The 17,480-nt window shown below is 41.5% G+C and overlaps 1 protein-coding gene and 1 non-coding gene across 4 annotated transcripts in view; both read left to right on the top strand.

The window, feature by feature from the left end:
- The window catches only part of YIPF6 (Yip1 domain family member 6), a 50,045-nt gene that overhangs the window by 5,763 nt on the left and 26,802 nt on the right, over window positions 1-17,480 (top strand). The window lies entirely within an intron of this gene.
- Window positions 11,617-11,761, top strand: LOC132225305 (U4 spliceosomal RNA). Its single transcript, XR_009450835.1, has one exon. It is a non-coding gene; the product is annotated as a U4 spliceosomal RNA (small nuclear RNA).

The raw sequence follows: 17,480 nt of genomic DNA, 5'->3' as shown, positions 1-17,480 counted from the left end.
AGTGAGAGAGTGAAGAGCAGTTTGGGGAGAGGAAGGAGAGTACATTGAAGGAGTGGCAGAAATAAGGAAGTGATATGTTATTAAACTTTATTACTGAAGCTTTAATATAATTAAATAAAGTATAATGAACCCATGTACCTATCAACATTCAGCTATTTTTTTAAAAAAATGTTTATTGACTTTTAGAGAGGAAGGGAGAAGGAGAGATAGAAACATCAATAATGAGAGAATCAATTGGTGCCTCCTGCACACCCCCTACTGGGGATGAAGCCTGAAACCTGGGCATGTGCCCTGACCCTGAATTGAATCTTGACTTCCTAGTTCATAGGTCTACACTCAATCCCTGAGTCACACAGGTGGGGCAACATTCACTGTTTTTATTTCATCTATCTCCCCGTCATATTTTTTTCTGTAGTACTGTTTTAAGATTTTTATTTTGAACTAATTTTGGACATGCAGAAAAGTTGCAGAAATGTAAGAGTTTTTATTTACCCCGTACCAGCTTCCTCTAATGTTAACTTTGTGTATAACCACAGAACAATATCAAAACTAAGAAATTAATATTGTTACAACACTATTAGCTCCAGAACTTACTCAAATTTTAAAGTTTTTCTACTAATGTCCTTTTTTTTTGTTCCAGGATCTTACCCAGGATTCACAATGCTTTTAGTTTTTTTTCTTTTCTTTTTTTCTGTAGTTTCCTTCAATCTGTAATGGTTCTTCAATCTTTCATGATCATTTCTTTTTTTTTTAATTGTCTAAAGTTTTACTTATGTGTCCTTTTTCCCCGATTGACCCCCGCCCCCAGCTATTCCCAATCTGGGCAAGCCCAACCAACCCAGTTTCTGTGTTCATTGGTTATGCTAATATGCATGCATACAAGTCCTTTGGTGGCTCCCTAACCGCCCGCACCTCCCCTGCCATTTGACTCTGGATCTATTTTTGTTCATCAAATTATGTTGATCATTATATCCCACATATGAGTGAGATCATGTGATATTTATCTTTCTCTGACTGGCTTATTTCACTTAGCCTAATGCTCTCCAGTTCCATCCATATTATTGAAAATGGTAAAAATTCCTTCTTTTTTATAATGGTGTAGTATTCCATTGTGGAGATGTAGCACAGTTTTTTGGTGTGTTTTTTTTAGTATTTCTTTTTTTTCTTTATTAATTAAGGTGTTACATATGTATCCTTATCCCCCCAATGCCGCCTCAACCCCCTCTCATGCCCTCAACCCCCTGGTGTCTGTATCCATTGGTTAGGCTTATATGCATGCATACAAGTCCTTTTGTTGATCTCTCCCCCTTACCCTAACCCTCCCTTAACTCCCCTCTGAGGTTTGATGGTCTGATCGATGCTTCTCTGTCTCTGGATCTGTTTTTGTTTTTCAGTTTATGTTGTGCATTATATTCCATAAATGAGTGAGATCATGTGATATTTATCTTTCTCTGACTGGCTTATTTCACTTAGCATAATCCTTTCCAGTACCATCCATGCTGTTGCAAATGGTAAGAATTGCTTCTTTTTTACTGCCGCGTAATATTCCATTGTGTAGATGTACCACTGTTTTTTTTTGTTTTTTTTCAAAATATGTATTTATTTATTTTTTTTGATATATTTTTTATTGATTAAGATATTACATATGTGTCCTTGTCCCCACGTTACCCTCTACCCCCCCCCCCCCCGCTCATGCCCTCACCCCCCCTCCCCCGTTGTCCATGTCCATTGGTTAGGCCTATATGCTTGCATATAAGTCCTTTGGTTGATCTTTCCCCCTTACCCCTACCCTCCCCTACCTTCCCTCCAAGGCCCGACAGTCCAATCAATGCCTCTCCGTCTCTGGATCAGTCCTTGTTCATCAGTTTATGTTGTTCATTATATTCCACAAATGAGTGAGATCCTGTGGTATTTATCCGCTCTCCAGTTCCATCCATGCTGTGGCAAATGGTAAGAGTTCCTTTTTCTTCTTCCTCTTCTTAAAGAATACCTTTCAGCATTTCATATAATGCTGGATTGGTGGTGATGAACTCCTTTAGCTTTTTCTCATCCGTGAAGCTCTTTATCTGACCTTCTATTCTGAATGATAGCTTTGCTGGATAAAGTAATCTTGGTTGCAGGTTCTTGCTATTCATCACTTTGAATATTTCTTGCCACTCTCTTCTGGCCTGCATGGTTTCTGTTGAGAAATCAGTCGTATGGGTACTCCCTTGTAGGTAACTGACTGTCTTTCTCTTGCTGCTTTTAAGATTCTCTCTTTGTCTTTTGCTCTTGGCATTTTAATTATGATGTGTCTTGGTGTGGTCCTCTTTGGATTCCTTTTGTTTGGGGTTCTCTGCGCTTCCTGGACTTGTAAGTCCATTTCTTTCACCAGGTAGGGGAAGTTTTCTGTCATTATTTCTTCAAAAAGGTTTTCAATATCTTGCTCTCTCTCTCCTTCTGGTACCCCTATAATTCTGATGTTGGTACGCTTGAAGTTGTCCCAGAGGTTCCTTACACTATCTTCATATTTTTGGAATCTCTTTTCTTTTTTCTTTTTCGGTTGGGTATTTTTTGTTTCTTTGTATTTCAAATCTTTGACTTGATTCTTGGGATCCTCTTGTCTGCTGTTGGATCTCTGTAAATTATTCTTTATTTCAGTCAGTGTATGCTTAATTTCTAGTTGGTCCTTTTTCATGTCCTCCATGGTCTCACTATACTTACTGAGGGATTCATTAAATTTATTGGCAGTTTCCATAAAATTCTTGAAAAACCTTATAAATGTGGCCTTGAACTCTATATCCAGTCGTTTGCTTTCCTCCATTTCTGCCATTTGTGACCTGTTTCTTTGTCTCCGCATTTTGGCTGCTTCCCTGTGTTGATAGAGTGGCCCTGCGTGCCAGGTGTCCTGTAGGGCCCAGTGGCTCAGCCTCCCCAGTTACCTGAGGTGGACACTCTTGGTGCACTCTTGGTGCCTTGGTTGTTGTAGGATCACTGGGAGGAATTGACCTCCAGGCCAATTGGCTGTGAGAATCAGCTGTGTCTGAAGTGGGAGAACTTCTGTGCTGAAGACACCCTTCTGGGGCAAGACTTGCTTCAGTGGGGCTTTGGTGCTCACTGAGTCTGCTCCCTGAGTGTGTCCCTTATGGATCTGAGGAGTTGCAATCTGGATGGCCCCCCTCTGACCACTGGGTATAGTGGCTCTAAGGAGGTGCTAATTCAGCCTCTGCCTGAGGCCACACAGCAGAAGCCACGAAGAGGCTCAGCTGTGAAGCAATGCAAGCCGCTGTGGGGCCTTGGGCCTTCTCTTGGAAGTTCCGGGTCTGCCTGGCTCGGCTGCAGTTAGGTACATTCACATGCAAAAGCCTCTGCCGCAGCCTGGGTGGGGCGGGGTCTCAGGGAATCAAAGGGCGGAGCAAGCAGCTATGGCTGATTCTCAGCCAGCCCTAAGGAGTCGCGCGTCTCAGTGACCCTATAATTGCTGCAAGCACCTCTGAGGGAAAGCCGCCCTCAAGTTCGCCCGCTGCCCGACAGTCCAGCTTCTCCCCGTATGAGTCCTGGGTCCCCAGAGACTTCCCGGAACCGAGGTTCAGAGCAGTCATGAGTTTGTGATTCAAAAAGACAGCCGCGTCCTCAGGTGCCACCCCCTTTCCGCGCGCGCGCGAGCCACCGTACCTCTGCACTTCACCTCCGCAGCTCCTCTGGCTCTCAGTGTGCTTTTCTTTCCTTCTAGTTGTAGAATTTACACTCAGCCAGCCTTCCTGTTGTTCTGGATGATGTCCGCTCTGTCCTTTGCGGTATTTTTCAATTGTTGTGGGTGGCGGCAATTTCCCGGTGTTTATCTATGCCGCCATCTTAGTTTCCTGTACCACTGTTTTTTCATTCACTCATCTGCTGATGGGCACTTAGGCTGATTCCAAATCTTAGCTATGGTGAATTGTGCTGCTATGAACATAGGGGTGCATATACCCTTTCTGATTGGTGTTTCTGGTTTCTTGGGATATATTCCTAGAAGTGGGGTCACTGGGTCAAATGGGAGTTCCATTTTTAGTGTTTTGAGGAAACTCCATACTGTTCTTCACAGTGCATGCACCAGCCTGCATTTCCACCAGCAGTGCATGAGTGTTCCTTTTTCTCCACATCCTTGACAGTAATTGTTCTTTGTTGGTTTGTTGATGATGGCCATTCTGACAGGTGTGAGATGGTACCTCATTGTTGTTTTGATTTGCATCTCTCAGATGATTAGTGACTTTGAGCATGTTTTCATATGTCTCTCAGCCTTCTTTATGTCTCTTACATAGAGTGTCTACTTTAGGTCCTTTGCCCATTTTTGATTGGATCATTTATCTTCCTTTTGTTAAGTTGTATGAGTTCTCTGTAAATTTTGGAGATTAAACCCTTATCTGAAATAGCATTGGCAAATATGTTCTCCCAAGCAGTGGGCTTTCTTGTTGTTTTGTTGATGGTTTCTTTTGCTGTGCAGAATCTTTTTATTTTGATAATGTCCCATTTGTTTATTTTCTCCTTAGTCTCCATTGCCCTAGGAGCTGTGTCTGTAAAGATATTGCTATGACATATGTCTGATATTTGCTGCCTAAGGAGTCTTGTAGAATTTTTATGGTTTCCCATCTTACATTTAAGTCCTTTATCCATTTTGAGTTTAATTTTGTGTATGGTATAAGTTGGTGATCTAGTTTAATTTTTTTGCATGTATCTGACCAAATTTTCCCAGCACTATTTATTGAAGAGACTGTCTTGACTTCGGTGTATACCCTTGCCTCCTTTGTCAAATGCTAATTGAATATAATGGTTTGGGTCGATTTCTGGGTTCTCTGTTCTGTTCCATTGGTTTATATGTCTGCTCTTGTGCCAGTACCAGGCAGTTTTGAGAATCGTGGCTTGGTAATATAGGTTGATATCTGGTATTGAGATCCCTCCTACTTTGTTTTTCTTTCTCAGGATTGCTGTGGCTATTCAGGGTCTTTTTTTTTTTTCTTTTAATTCCAGATGAACTTTTGGAGAGTTTATTCTAGGTCTGTGAAATATGCTGTTGGTATTTTTATGGGGAGTGCATTGAATCTATAGATTGCTTTGGGTAGTATGGGCATTTTAATGATGTTGATTCTACCAATCCATGAACATGGTTTGTTCTTTTTTTTTTTTATTTATTTTTTTTTTAATTAAATCTTTATTGTTCAGATTATTACATTTGTTCCTTTTTTTTCCCCCCCATAACTCCCCTCCTCCCAGTTCCCGCCCCACCCTCCGCCCTCACTCCCCACCCACTGTCCTCATCCATAGGTGCACGATTTTTGTCCAGTTTCTTCCCACATCTCCCACACCCCTTTCCCCCCCAAGAATAGTCAGTCCATTCCCTTTCTATGTCCCTGATTCTATTATAATCAACAGTTCATTCTGTTCATCAGATTATTTATTCACTTGATTCTTAGATTCACTTGTTGATAGATGCATATTTGTTGTTCATAATTTGTATCTTTACCTTTTTCTTCCTCTTCCTCTTCTTAAAGGATACCTTTCAGCATTTCATATAATCCTGGTTTGGTGGTGATGAACTCCTTTAGCTTTTCCTTATCTGTGAAGCTCTTTATCTGATCTTCAATTCTGAATGATAGCTTTGCTGGATAAAGTAATCTTGGTTGTAGGTTCTTGGCATTCATCACTTTGAATATTTCTTGCCACTCCCTTCTGGCCTGCAAAGTTTCTGTTGAGAAGTCAGCTGACAGTCGTATGGGTATTCCCTTGTAGGTAACTGAGTTTCTTTCTCTTGCTGTTTTTAAGATTCTCTCTTTATCTTTTGCTCTTGGCATTTTAATTATGATGTGTCTTGGTGTGGTCCTCTTTGGATTCCTTTTGTTTGGGGTTCTCTGAGCTTCTTGGACCTGTAAGTCCATTTCTTTCACCAGGTGGGGGAAGTTTTCTGTCATTATTTCTTCAAATAGGTTTTCAATATCTTGCTCTCTCTCATCTTCTGGCACCCCTATAATTCTGATGTTGGTACGCTTGACGCTGTCCCAGAGGCTCCTTACACTATCCTCGCATTTTTGGATTCTTTTTTCATTTTGCTTTTCCGGTTGGATGTTTTTTGCTTCCTCGCATTTCAAATCATTGACTTGATTCTTGCGCTCCTCTGGTCTGCTGTCGGGCGTCTGTATAATATTCGTTATTTCAGTCCGTGTGTGCTTAATTTCTAGTTGGTTCCCCAATATAAGATCGAGGGTCTTATTAGTTTTCGTGTAGATCTCATTAAGTTTATCGGCAGCTTCTAAACAGTTCTTGAGAGACCTTAAAAGTGTGGTTCTGAACTCTATTTCTTCCATTGACAATTTTGTCCTGTTTCTTTGTCTCCGCATTTTTTATGCTTCCTTGGTGCACCCCCTAGTGGTCTTTGTTCGCAGTCTTATAGATAAATCTTGATTGTTGTAGCTAATTCCAGGGAGGGTTTGACCTCCAGGCCAAGTGGCTATGAGAATCAGCTGTGTCAGCAGTGAGAGAACTTCTGTCCTCTAGGGAGGTGCTAATCTAGCCTTTGCCTGAGGCTATCCGGCAAATGCCTCTGTGCAGGGCTTGGGCGGGGCGGGTCGCACAGGATCAACAGGGTGGGTCGGAGAGAGCAGTTATGGCGGCTCTCAGTCCTGTCCCAAGGGGCTCTGCCTCTCTGAGTCCCAGCACCCGCTGCAAAGCTCGGAGAGAAAGCTGCACTCGCTCTGACCGAAGCCAGACAGTCCCGCTTCTCCCGTTTGAGTCTGGGTCCCTAAAGACTCGCCCGGATCTGGTGCTCAGAGTCTGCGACTCCCTCCCGATTGAAAACGCCAACCGCGCCCTCTGCCGCCAGCCCGCTCCACGCACTCCGCACCTCAGAATTTGACTTCAGCACTGCGCCTCCTCTGAGTGTCCGTATGCGTTTCTCTTTCCTCCTAGTTGTAGGACTTCCACTCAGCCAGCGTTCCTGTGGTTCTGGGTGATGTCCCTTCCGTTTTTTGGTTTCACTTTTGAAGTAGTTGTTCAAAGCAGCAAACTCCGGCGTTAACCTATGCCGCCATCTTGGTTCTCTCCATTTTCTTTTGTTTTATTCTCAACATGGTTTGTTCTTCCATCTGTTTATGTCTTCCTCTATCTCTTTTTTCAGTGTCCTGTAGTTGTCCAAGTACAGGGCTTTTATGTCCTTAGTTAAGTTTACTCCTAGGTATCTTAATATTTTTGGTGCGATTGTAAATGGGATTGTTTTTTTTAGTCTCTCTTTCTGTAACTTCACTATTGGTGTATAGAAATGCCATAGATTTATTGGCTTTAATTTTGTATCCTGCTACATTGTCGAATTCATTTATTAAGTCTAATAATTTTTTGATGGAGTCTTTAGGGTTCTGTATGTACAGTATCATGTCATCGCAAATTATGACAATTTTGTGCCTTCTTTTCCAATTTGGATACCTTTTTATTTCTTCTTCTTGTCTAATTGCTATGGCTAGCACTTCCAGAACTATGTAAACAGGAGTGGTGAAAGTGGGCATCTCTCATTTCTGTTCTTAGGTGAAATGGTTTTAGTTTTTGCCCATTGAGTATGATGTTGGCTGTAGGTTTGTCATATAAGGCTTTTATTATATTGAGGTATGATCCCTCTATTCCCATTTTGCTGAGGGTTTTTATCAAGAAAAGGTGTTGGATTTTGTCAAATGCTTTTTCTGCATCAATTGATATGACTATGTGATTTTTATCTCTCAGTTCGTTTATGTGATGTATCACATTTATTGATTTGTGGATATTATACCATCCTTGCATCCCCGAGATAAATCCTACTTGTTCATAATGTATGATCTTTTTGATGTAATGCTGGATCTGATTTGCTTGAATTTTGTTGAGGATTTTGTCTTCTGTGTTCATGAGGGATATTGGCCTGTAGTTCTCTGTCATTGTGTTGTCTTTATCTGGTTTTGGTATTAGGGTAATGCTGGCTTCATAGAATGAGCTTGGAAATGTTCCTTCCTCTTGAATTTTTTGGAAAAGTCTGGGGAGGATAAGTTTTAGTTCTTCCTTGAATGTTTGGTAAAACTCCCCTGTTAAGCCATCTGGCCCCAGGCTTTTGATTGCTGGGAGCTTTTTGATGATTTCTTCTTCTGCCATAGTCATCAGCCTATTGAGATTTTTAGATTCTTCCTGATTGAATTTTGAAAGGTTATATTTTTCTAGGAATATGTCCATTACTCCAGGTTGTCTAGTTTGTTGGAGTAGAGTTGGTCATAGTATTTTTTAAGAATCCTTTGTATTTCTGTGGGGTCTGTTGTTATTTTGCCTCTTTTATTTCTGATTTTGTTTATTTGGGTCCTTTTTCTTTGCTTCTTGGTGAGCCTGGCTAGAGGTCCATCGATCTTGTTTATGCTTTCAAAGAACCAGCTCTTGGTTTCATTGATCTTTTGTATTGTAGTTTTGATCTCTATGTCATTTATTTCTGCTCTGGTCTTTATTATCTCCTTCCTTCTGCTCTGGGCTTTTCTTGTAGCTCTCTTTCTAATTCTTTAAGTTGTAGAGTTAGATGATTTACTACCATTTTTTCTGGTTTTTACTAAAATTTTTTCTTGTTTGTTGAGGGACTGTGGGACTGCACCCGAGGTAGCAGGTCCCTTGCGGGGGTGACTGTAGAGTCCTGGATGTTATCTGAGAGCACCCTGGGTGGAGGTGTGACTGAGCTCCCAGTCACAGCAGCTCTCCCCTTCAAAAAGGCGAGGCCTCTGACAAAGAGCCAGCCTCTCCAGGACTGTTTGCAATAGTAGCAGAGGCTTCCTAGTTAGGCAAGCCTGGTTAGCCTGCCCCCAAAGGTCCTGCAGGATCTAACTGTACCTCAGTCACACACACACACACACACACACACACACACACACACCCACGACCGCACACTTCTCTTTTGCTCCCTCACTCATTCACGCTCTCTTCCTCACTGCTGCCTTCTTCCTGCCTCTGTAGTTAGGTCTGGAGTGTAATTATCCCATTTGTGGATGGAGTCTCCTTTCCAGGTGTTGGTTATGTGGCTTGCTCTCTCGCACAGCGGTTCTCAACCTGTGGGTTGCGACCCCTTTGGCGGTCGAACGACCCTTTCACAGGGGTCGTTTAAGACCATCCTGTATATCAGATATTTACATGACGATTCATAACAGTAGCAACATTACAGTTATGAAGTAGCAACGAAAATAATTTTATGGTTGGGTCACAACATGAGGAACTGTATTTAAAGGGCCAGAAGGTTGAGAACCACTGCTCTAGCACATTGGCCAAACAGGATGAAATTCACCTCGACAAGACACAACACAATGGGAATAAAACATGAATGTATTCATGATACCAATAACCCCAATATAAGTGACCACTAGAGAAAAGAGAATTAGGGGAGAGAAAAGAGAGCACAAATGATATCAAAGAGAGAAAAAAATTGTATGAGAGAAAAGAAAAAGAAGAAAAAGGAAAAAAAGAATATATATGTCCTCTGCCCTTCCGGGCTGCAAATTGTCTCACCAGCTGTGACTACTTCACCAATTTGGGGTGGATATATATATATTTGGAGAAAACACCAGAGAACAAACAGGTAAACCATAATATACAAACACTAAATTCCCAGTAAAGAGGGTGGGGGCAGAATCTTATATACAGAAAGTAAGGTTAAGAATTGGATGAATATGGGGAGGACCTTAGTTCAGTATAGAGGAAGTGGAAAGAGTATGAGTGGATAAGAAGAAATAGAGAATAATAATAATAAATTTTAAAAAATTGATTAAAAAATAGAATAAAATAAAATAAATTAGAATGATAGAAAAATAATGTGAAAAGAAATATAAAACAAAGAAACAAATGAAAAAAGGAAAAGAAAAATAGAGATAACAAAATAATAAAATAAAAACAAAAAAGTGAAGTGTCATTCCTTTGGCTGGTTTAAGATCCAACTCTTCTGTATGGTCTGTGGTTTCTCAGTTTCCTGTTGCTGGGACAGAAGGCCTCCCTTTAGGCCAGTCCCTGTGGACTCTCAGGGACTATTCAGATTTTTTTCTTTATCCTTTGTACCACTGAGGGCATAGTCTGCGTGTGGCTGTATTGGTTGTCTGGAAACTGCAGGAAGGGGCTATCTCTTCAGGAGAAAATGGTTACCTAGGTCCCCCACGTCAGGTATGACTCAGCGCCAGACTTGAGGCCACCTCTCCCGGGCCTTCTCCTCACCCCAGCCTCTCCCCAGACTCCACAAGTCTGCACCTCCTCCTTCACTTCAGCCATGGGTGAATGTCAGTATCCGAAAGGTCCTATGTTTCAGCGAAGAAAACCAAAGACCACAAAGAGGGGAAAGAATTGTGCTTCTGCGAGCCTCTCTCCTCCTGGCACCGTGTGGTCTGGGCAGCCGTCCTGAATGCCCCCTCTGGGATTAGTCTGTTGTAACTGTGTACCCAGATCTAGAATCCTCTTCCACCCGTAGTCCTGCGGACCTCCTTTCCACTCTCAGACACTGTGCCTGATCCAAGGGATGTTGCCTCAGAGCAGTGCGGTTTCTCTCTGACCATCTGGGCTTGGAGGTCTCGCAGTTCTCCCCAGCCCAGATCACTGATTTTACCATTCTCCAGGTGTCCTCTGCCCTTCCCGGCTGCAAATTGTCTCACCAGCTGTGACTACTTCACCAATTTGGGGTGGATGTTATTCGATTTAGTTGCTCGTTCTATCTGCTCTGGGACAAGCCTCGGCACATGTCCATCTATTGCACTGCCATTTTGTCTCCCCCTGGACAAACTTTTTAGGCACCCTCGGCCAGGGAGGCTGGAGTCTCGGTGTTTTTGGGTTCGCATCTGAGGCAGCTGGTCCCTGGGCGTTGTGGTTTTAGGGCCCTGGGAGGTATCTGAGATCTCCCTGGTTGAAGATAAGGCTGGGTTTACAATCACAGCAGCTCTCCTCTTCAAGATAGCGTGTTCTCTGTGGCAGGGCCAGCCGCTCTGGGAGAGATTTCAACAGTAGTAGAGGCTACCCAGCCAGGGGAGCAGTTCCACCAGTCCCCAACAGTCCTGTGGAAAATAATTGTCCCTCACAAATACAGACACTCCCCGCACTTCCACACACTCTCCTTTCGCTCTCACTCACATACTATCTTGCAACCTGCTGTCCCGTCGGCCACCATCTCGGATTCCTCTCATGATCATTTCTGAATGTTTTAAAACAAATCCCAGACTTATCACTTAACCGGCAAATACTTTAGTATGTTTCTCTAACAGGTAGGGACTTTTCTCCTCCTCCTCCTCCTCCTCCAGGTACGGACTCCCCCCCCCCCCCCCCCCACCTCGCTTTGTTTTCATTCTTATCACACGTAACAAAACTAAGAATTCCTTGCCCTGGCTGGTTTAACTCAGTGATTGGAGCACTGGCCCTCATACTTAAGGGTGGCAGGTTCAAATCTAGTCAAGCACAGGTGCTTGGGTTGTAGGCTTGATCCCCAGCCCTGGTTGGGGTGTGTGCAGGAGGCAGTCAATCTATGTATCTCAATCACGTCGATGTTTCTCTCTCTCTGTCTCTCCCCCTGCCTTTCATTCTCTCTAAAAAAAATTAATAGGAAAAATATCCTCAGGTGAGGATTAGCAACAACAAAAACAAAAACCCCATTGCTTTGCACAGTGGCAGTATCGTAGCCAATGAAGTTTATCCGAGGCGCGATTATTGCTAATAGAAACAAACAAACAAAAACCCAACTATTATTATTCCTTATTGTCATCTAATCTATGTTCATCTCTCAATTTTTTTAAAAAAACAAATGTGCTTTTACAGTGTGTCCAAATCAGGATTCAAACAAGGTCAACAAATTGCATTTGGTTAGTGTCTCTTAAGTCTCTTTTAATATGTGTGTTCTTCTCTTTTAAATAATTTGTTTAAATTCAGTCATTTGTCTTGTTGAATTCTCCACTTTCTGTATATGGCCCATTGTATCCTTGTGATATGTGTAGTGTAGTCCTCTATCCACATATGTCCTGTAAACTCTTAAGATCTGGAGGCTTTATTATTTTAGGTTCATTCTGGTTGGGGGAGTAGGGCAAGAATAAAAAAGAACTTAGATGATACCTTAAATTAGGATTGTTTGTTTTTAAACTTTTTATTAAGAAAAATTTCAGACATATACAAAAGTAGAATGGTAAAATGGACCCTGATGTACATACCTTCAATAATTATCAATTTATGGCAATCTTCTTTCTTCTATATCCGATTCACCTCCCTTCTATACTATGTTTTAAATTGATTTTTTCAGAAGAAGTGAGGGGAGGGGGAAAGAGAAACGTAGATGTGAGAGAAAAAACATCAATCGGTTGCCTTCTGTATGCACCCTGACTGGGGATCAAAGCCACAAACTAGGTATGGGCCCTGACTGAGAATTGAACCTGCCGCCTTTTGGTGTACGGGACAATGCTCCAACCAATTGAGCTACACCGGCCAGGGAGCCTTCTGTACTATTTTGAAGCAAATCTTGGGCATTGTTACATTAGTAAATATTTAATACATATCTCTTAAAGATAATTCTGTTTTAAAGAACATAACCACAATATCGTTTAGTATATCTAAAAAATTAACACTTCCCTTATATTAAATATCTTGTCACATTGCCAATTTGAACATTGTCAGTGTTCAAATTTCCAATTATCTTTATTTTTTTTTAATTTTTTATCCTTTTTTTAAAAAAATAATTAAATCTTTATTGTTCAGATTATTACAGTTGTTTCTCTTTTCTTCCCCCATAGCTCCCCTCAACCCGGTTCCCACCCCGCCCTCTGCCCTCACCCCTCCCCACACTGTCCTTATCCATAGGTGCACAATTTTTGTCCAGTCTCTTCCCGCATCCCCCTCATCCCTTTCCCCCCCAAGAATAGCCAGTCCACTCCCTTTCTATGCCCCTTATTCTATTATAATCACCAGTTCATTCTGTTCATCAGATTATTCACTTGATTTTCAGATTCATTTGTTGATAGATGTGTATTTGTTGTTCATAATTTGTACCTTTACCTTTTTCTTCTTCTTCCTCTTCTTAAAGGATACCTTTCAGCATTTCATATAATACCGGTTTGGTGGGGATGAACTCCTTTAGCTTTTTCTTATGTGTGAAGCTCTTTATCTGACCTTCAATTCTGAATGATAGCTTTGCTGGATAAAGTAATCTTGGTTGTAGGTTCTTGGCATTCATCACTTTGAATATTTCTTGCCACTCCCTTCTGGCCTGCAAAGTTTCTGTTGAGAAATCAGCTGAGATTCGTATGGGTACTCCCTTGTAGGTAACTGACTGTCTTTCTCTTGCTGCTTTTAGGATTCTCTCTTTGTCTTTTGCTCTTGGCATTTTAATTATGATGTGTCTTGGTGTGGTCCTCTTTGGATTCCTTTTGTTTGGGGTTCTCTGCGCTTCCTGGACTTGTAAGTCTATTTCTTTCACCAGGTGGGGGAAGTTTTCTGTCATTATTTCTTCAAATAGGTTTTCAATATCTTGCTCTCTCTCTTCTTCTGGCACCCCTATAATTCGGATGTTGGTACGCTTGAAGCTGTCCCAGAGGCTCCTTACACTATCTTCGTATTTTTGGATTCTTTTTTCATTTTGCTTTTCTGGTTGGGTGTTTTTTGCTTCTTCGTATTTCAAATCGTTGACTTGATTCTTGCAATCCTCTAGTCTGCTGTTGGGAGTCTGTATAATATTCTTTATTTCAGTCAGTGTATACTTAATTTCTAGTTGGTCCTTTATCACAACCTCGAGGGTCTCATTAGATTTCTTGTAGATCTCATTAAGTTTATCGGCAGTTTCTAGAAAATTCTTGAAAAACCTTAAAAGTGAGGTTTTGAACTCTATATCCAGTAGTTTGCTTTCCTCCATTTCTGTCATTTGTGTCCTTTTTCTTTGTCTCCGCATTTTTTTATGCTTCCCTGTGTTGATAAAGTGGTTTTCTGTGCTAAGTGTCCTCTAGGGCCCAGTGGTTCAGCCTCCCCAATTACCTGAGGAGGACACTCTTGGTGCACCCCATTGTGGGCTTTGTGCACAGTCTTGTTGTAGTTAAGCCTTCATTGTTGTAGTTATCACTGGGAGGAATTGACCTCCAGGCCAATTGGCTGTGAGAATCAGCTGTGTCTGCAGTGGGAGAACTTCTGTGCTGGAGACACCCCTCTGGGGCAGGACTTGCTTCAATGGGGCTTTGATGCTCACTGAATCTGCCCGCTGAGTGTGTCCTTTATGGCTCCATGGAGCTGTAAACTGGATGGTCCCACTCTGACCTCTGGGTTTCCTGGCTCCTGGATCTCTAGGGAGGTGCTAATCTAGCCTTTGCCTGAGGCTATCCAGCAAAAGCCTCCCTGCAGGGCTTGGGCAGGGTGGGTCCCACAGGATCAACAGGGCGGGGCTAGCAGTTATGGCTGCTCTCAGTGTTGCCCTCAGAGGCTCTGCTTCTCAGTGTCCCAGTAATCGCTGCAAGCCCCTCGGAGAGAAAGCTGCCCTCGAGTTCCAACCGATGCCAGACAGTCCCGCTTGTCCCGTATGAGTCTGGGTCCCTAGAGACTCGCCCGGAACTGGAACTCAGAGCCTGAGACTCCCTCCCGATTGAAAACAACAACCGCACCCTCAGCCGCCAGCCTGCTCCTCATGCACCTCCGCACCTTTGTATTTTACTTCCGTACTGCACCTCCTCTGAGTCTCGGTATGCTTTTCTCTTTCCTTCTAGTTGTAGAATTTCCACTCAGCCAGCCTTCCTGTGGTTCTGGATGCTGTCCATTCCGTCCTTTAGTGGTATTTTTGAAGTGGTTGTTTGAGGCAGCAAACTCCGGTGTTTACCTATGCCGCCATCTTGGTTTCTCTCCGGGTTTTTTTTGTTTTTTTTTAAGTTTATCTTTATTGTTTTTTTGTTTTTTTTTTTAATTTTATTACTAAATTAAAAAAAAAAAAAACAATAAAGATAAACTTAAAAAAAAAACAAAAAAAACCCGGAGAGAAACCAAGATGGTTGAAAGTATTACAGATGTCCTCTTTTTATTGCCCGTTGACCCACTCCACCCCACCACACTCCCCAGGCCTTCACCGCACTATTGTCTGTGTCCATGGGTTACAAACATAAGTTCCTTGGTTAATCTCTTCCCGTCTCCTCTTCCTTCTGAGATTCATCAATCTGTTGCATGCTGCAATGTCTGTGGATCTATTTTGTTCATCAGTTTATTCTGGATGATGGCCGTTCTGTCTTTCAGTTGTATTTTTGAAGTGGTTGTTCGAGGCAGCAAACTCCGGTGTTTACCTATGCCACCATCTTGCTTTATCCTCTCCAATTATCTTTAAATGTTATATTTTTATAATTTGAAATATGGCCCACCACCTATTTTTATAAATAATATTTTATTGGAACACAGCCACACCGGTTTATGTATTGTCTTTGACTCCTTTCGTGCTATAGCAGCAGAGTTGAGTAGTTGCAACAAAAATCATATGGCTTTCAAAGCTTAAAATATTTACTGTTTGGTAATTGGGCCCTTTACAGAAAAAGTTTTGTGTCTCCTACTTTAGGTAATCATTTTTTAGAATAATTAATCAGAAAAATATTTTTATATTTACCTTTATTTTCACCACTTCTGGAGAATCTTGATTTCCTTGTGTAAATCCAAGTTTCCTTCTGACCGCATAGTCCTTCCTGAAGAACTTCCTTTAACATTTCTTGTAATGATTGTCTCAGCTCTTGATTGTATGAATAAAAGTCCTTATTTCATCTTCATTTTTCATAGCTATTTTTGTTGGGTTTGGAATTGTGGGTTGACAGTTTTATTCTTTTAGCACTCTACATGTATCTCCATTGTCTTCTGGCTTGTGTAGTTTTGGGTGAGATGTATGTTACTAATCTTTGCTCCTATGAGTGCAGTGTCTTTCTTTTTCCCTTTCTCAAGATTTTCCTTTTTATCTTTGGTTTTCAGTAGTTTGTGCCTAGGTTGGTGGATTTTTTCCATTTTGTTTTGTCCATAAGCAGTTCTCTGTCTCTCTCTCTCTTTTTTTTTTTTTTTTTTTTTGCTTTTTATTGAATTTATTGGGATGACAGATTAACAAAATTATACAGGTTTCAAGTGCACAATTCTACAACACATTATCTGTATACTGTATTGTGTGATCACCACCCCCAAGTCAAGTCTCTGTCCATCACCATTTATCCCCACTATACCCTCTTCCCCCTCCCTCCACAAGCAATCACCACATTGTTATCTGTGTTCATGCATTTTTCTTCTCTCTTTTTCCCCCCCAATCCTTCCACTTCTTCCAGCCCCTTCAACCCCACTTCCCCCCAACAGCTGTCTAGGTATTTCTCTTGATTGGGGTTCTCTGGGCTTGGGTCTGTCATTTGATGTCTTCTATTATTTTTAGCTGTTATCTTTTCAAATATTTCTTCAGACCCATTATCTCTCTCTTTTTTGGGGATTCCCATTATATACATATTAGACCACTTAATATTGATCCACAGCTCTTGGATGCTGTATTTTTTTGTTTCTTTCTCCAGTTTTAACATATAATTGACATATAACATTGTTTACATTTAAGATGTACAACATAATGATTTTACATATCTTAATTTATAAATCACATAAATATAATAATAAAAGCATAATATGCTAATTAGACTGGACATCCTTCCAGACGACCTTCTGGATGAAGCCAGGGCTGAGAGGGAAGCCGAGTCCCGGGTGCCTGCCGGCAGCCAGAGGGAAGTCCGGGTTCTGGGTGCCGGAGGGAAGCCAGTGCCGGCAGCCAGGGGAAGGAAGGCCTACTCTTGCATGAATTTTGTGCATCAAGCTTCTAGTATTTATATACTTGTGTCCTATATATGTTTTCTTTTTAAACTCTTCTCTCTCTGTTTTAGTGTGGATAATTGTGGCTGTCCTATCACTGATTTCTTTCTTTGGCTCTGTTGAGTCTACTGATAAAGGCTATTAAAGGCATTCTTCATCTGTTACTGTTTATTTATTTCTAGCATTACCCTTTGACCTTTACAGTTTCCATCTCTGCAGAAATTAATCATAGTTTGTACATACACCTTTTTACTAGTGCTTTTTAAAAATTTAATATGTTAATTTATTGATTTCTAGATAGAGAACAAGAGAGAGGGAGAGGAGATAAACATCAATGTGAGAGTGAAACATCAATTGGCTGCCTCCTGCATGCCCCCTATTGGGGATGAGCCCTTAACCCAGGCATATGCCCTACCAGGAATTGAACCAGCAAATTTTCAGTGCACAGGATGATGCCAACCAACTGAGCCACACTGGCCAGAGCTTTACTAGTGCTTTTAACATACTAATTACAGTTATTTAAAAGTATTTTTTTCTGCTAATGACAACATTTGGGTCATCTCAGTCTGATTTTATTGATTGCTTTGTTTTGTCACAGTAGGTTTTGTGTGTGTGGATGGGAGTGTATGTTTGTGGGGATAATTTTTTATTGAATGCTGGGCATCATGTAAAGATCAGTAGAGACACCCTGG

The sequence above is a fragment of the Myotis daubentonii genome, chromosome X, assembly GCF_963259705.1.
Source record: "Myotis daubentonii chromosome X, mMyoDau2.1, whole genome shotgun sequence".
NCBI lineage: Eukaryota > Metazoa > Chordata > Mammalia > Chiroptera > Vespertilionidae > Myotis > Myotis daubentonii.
This window is presented reverse-complemented; position numbering and strand designations above follow the sequence as displayed.